General features: G+C 44.5%; 1 protein-coding gene across 3 annotated transcripts in view; it reads right to left on the minus strand.

Moving 5' to 3' along the window:
- Camk1d (calcium/calmodulin dependent protein kinase ID) overlaps positions 1 to 3,732 on the minus strand; it is a 399,973-nt gene that overhangs the window by 117,423 nt on the left and 278,818 nt on the right. The gene's annotated exons all lie outside the window — the stretch shown is intronic.

Here is a 3,732-nt window from a genome sequence, read left to right on the forward strand (position 1 = left end):
GGGAGGGGAGGGGGAGGGGAGGGGGAGGAGAGAGAGTTTGTATTCATGTGAGATATATATAAGGTCAAAGTGTATGAGAAACTAACAGGTCTCCATGGAGATCATAGCAAACTGAACATCCTCAGAGCTCAGAACTCCAATTGTCTGACTGTGGAATAGTCATAACCAAGTCATAAAACAATATAAATATACATCACCATCCATTCCCATGTACATTAGAGAGGCCTGCCTATGCCAATATCTAGCTTACTTTGTAGAAACGTTTTCATGGTGAACCCTGAATGGAACATGGAAGTTAACTCACCGATTGAAAACCACACTTTGTTTCCCTCTCAATAATAAGCTGTGCATAGGAGCACTTGCAGTTGTAAATTACAGTCTCAGTTCAAACTTGTTCTCACTATCTAATCTTCTGCGAAGACAAGCCCTTTAGACGTGTTTCAAATGAGTTCTCTATTAAATGGACTCTAAATGGGGGACAAGGGATGAAAGGAATAAGCTTAGGAAGCAGGGTGCACTGCCAAAAGGAAAACCAAGTTACTGAAGAGTAGGCTGTGCTTAGTGAATGGGTGTATGCGATGGATTAATAGAGAGTAAGCAATTCTCCAGAGGGGAGGGGTGAAATGAGGAAAGAATGAAAGCCAGTTGCCAGGGAAACAAATGAATAGACCACAGCCACCATATAGGTGACTGTAGAGGCCACACACTCACTCTCAGCAAGCTTCCTCCAAACCGTAGGCAGCAGGCACACAGGGACTTGACAGCCTCTCTCTAAGCTGCAGAGAGGGAACTTGGGGCTTTTGTTCCCTGTAGCATAAACCGCCTTCAGAGAAACTGTAAAGAGTAGAACTCATTCCGGAGACACTGGTAGAGAAAGGCTGTACAGAATTGGGAAATTAAAGGGATTTGACATTCTGGCAGGAACTGTCCCACCCTCTACCTTTGTGAAGCTAAGTGCTCCCAGGGAGAGCCCCTCCTACCTATGTGCTCCTACAGATCTACACCACGAGAAGTGGAGTAGCAGGAACAAGCTGGTCAAACTAAGATTCCCACACTCTACCAAGCTGTTATTCTCCAAATCTTTCTTCTGCTATGCACCCCTTCCAGTGGGTAACCAGGGATTAAAAGCAATTACTCTACGCTGCTTCTCTTTCCAATGTTATTCTTTTTGGATGAAGGTAGATTGTATTTCCAGGTACCGTTAGAACCAGTTCTTCATACCTAAGAGAGCTTGGTCCTTGGACTCACAGGCGATACCATAAGCCAATGGAGTCACCAAGTTACCAGGAGAGACTTCAGCTGGAGAAGGAACTAAAGAGTGAATATGTAAAACTCAGTAGCTCATGCAGCCAAGAGACGTTACCTGACCTTGCAAAACAAAACAAGAACCTTAGTGTGCCATAGAGGCAGTGCCCACATGAGGCTTGTCATTCGCAACTGTCACATGCATGTTTTGTGAGCAGAGATTATCTACTTTCAACTACTTCCAAAAGCAGAAACCTGCATTTACAGGTCATTCATCCATGGTACCTACATAGGGCCCTTCTGAGGCCTGCCAATTAGACATGGAAACACCATTCTTGGGCTCATAAGCTGTCATCTTGAGAGGCTGTGAGGGAAGAACATGGGGCCCCTGGGCAAAGAAGTGGAATTTGTAGGAATAACGTTCATGAGCAGAAAGGAAATTCCTGCTATTGTAATCTTAGGGACCGTTCAGCTCAACTTCCTTGGCATAAATTTGTCTACAGAACTGAGGGAAATGGCCTTATATCTTGGTCACTGGCTCTCAAGCTTGTGTATAACACACAGTGCTTCTTATCTTAAAATAAACCCTACATCTTACCTCCGCAATGCTTCCAAGCTGAACACACACACACACACACACACACACACACACACACACACGCCACTGGTTTCATTAAGTGGTCATGTTTTCATGGGATTCTATAATCTGGTGGATTTAGGAGACTTATATCCCTCCATCAGCCACTCCATAGCATCACGAAGTTGAGCACTCATAACACAGATTCTTCAGTTGCATGATAAAGCAGTAATGCAATCAACGGCATCTTTATCCTACCATAGGTACAAAATCCAGTAGCAAGAAAGCAGAGACACATATTTCTGACACACAGTTTTGGGGAGCACATCACAATAAGTATGTGTTAAATAGGACCTTGTCAAAACACACAGAGAAATGTTTCTCTGAGTATAGCATCAATAAATCCAGGAGAATGGTTCATATTCAATCAACATAAAGTGCTCATGGAGATAATTAAAGACCCAAGTCATTAAGGGCTCAACATGGAGGCTGATATTAAAAATGAATCCATTCTGAAAATGTACCACCCCAGGCTGCCTATTTACAGTGCGGCATGGCACGTCAGGGGAACCACCTCTCCCCTCATCACACCTTCATGGAAGAAGACTTAGCTTCTGATTATGCCAGCAGGATGAATTATTTTTGGTCAGAGTGATAACTGATTCTTGCTGCTGCAAGAATTATTGATGGTAACAAAGCAGCTACTATCGGAGGTTAGTAGTGACAGATGCTGTCTGCTAAACAGGGCCTGGGGTTCCTCCAGACCTGCAATGGGATTCATACAATGAAACCATGACTCAGAAAAATCCCAAAGGGACCATTTTTACATTCCTGAATTTTCTATCTTCCAAAATCCCAAAGGGAATCTTTTTTACATTCCTGATTTTTCTATCCTCCATATGAGTGTGTGTATGGTAGATGCTCATGTGTGTTTATAGACGCGGGTGCCCAAGTGCACACATGTAGAGGCCCAAGGAGGGTGTCAGGTGTCTCTTTCTATCATTCTTCACCTCATCTTCTATCCCACCGGACCTGAGGCCCACCATCTCGGCTACACTGGCTGGCAGGTAAGGTCTGCAGGATCAGCCCATTTCCATGCTTGCCTGGAGCTACAGGCACATGTGGCCACACTCAATTTTGACGGGGATGCATAGCAAACAATCTTACCCACTGGGCCATCTCTTCAGTCCCATATCTCACTTAATAAGGTTTGGGAAAAGTTCAAGGGCTCGGGAGATGACTCTGCCAGCAAAACACTCACCATGCAAGTGTAAGGTTCTGACCCTAACCCCCAGAACTCATGTAACACACACAAAAGTTGCCACATAAAAATAATCTAAGTTCTTGCCCCCCTCTAAACATCCAATAATTGTTCTAAGAATCAGTCCCTACCAGTTTTCTATACATCCCTCCATCTCTTCCCAACCCTAGGAGCCTATTCGCGTACACTTTACTTTCCTCCGAAACACAAATTTAGAGTATACCACATGCAATGGCAAGCAAGGTAATTGCTCATTAGAAACAAATCTTTACAATCATCCCAGATCTGCACACACAAAGGTACTTATTCTGACATAACATTTTCAACTGTACCTAAGACAAAGATGTCATAACATCCAGCGTGTCAAAGACACTCCCTTCCAGATAGGCTAGCAAAGACGCTTAGAGACAAACAACAGGTGCATGCCTGCTGCTCCACAGTTCAGTGTTATGCCGCAAGGCTCAGGCCATCAGGACTCAGAAGTTCCTCAAAAGTATGGTGAAGGGCTGGTGAGATGGCTCAGTGGGTAAGAGCACCCGATTGCTCTTCAGAAGGTCTGGAGTTCAAATCCCAGCAACCACATGGTGGCTCATAACCATCCGTAACAAGATCTGACGCCCTCTTCTGGAGTGTCTGAAGACAGCTGCAG

Source organism: Mus pahari, chromosome 16 (genome assembly GCF_900095145.1).
Source record: "Mus pahari chromosome 16, PAHARI_EIJ_v1.1, whole genome shotgun sequence".
NCBI lineage: Eukaryota > Metazoa > Chordata > Mammalia > Rodentia > Muridae > Mus > Mus pahari.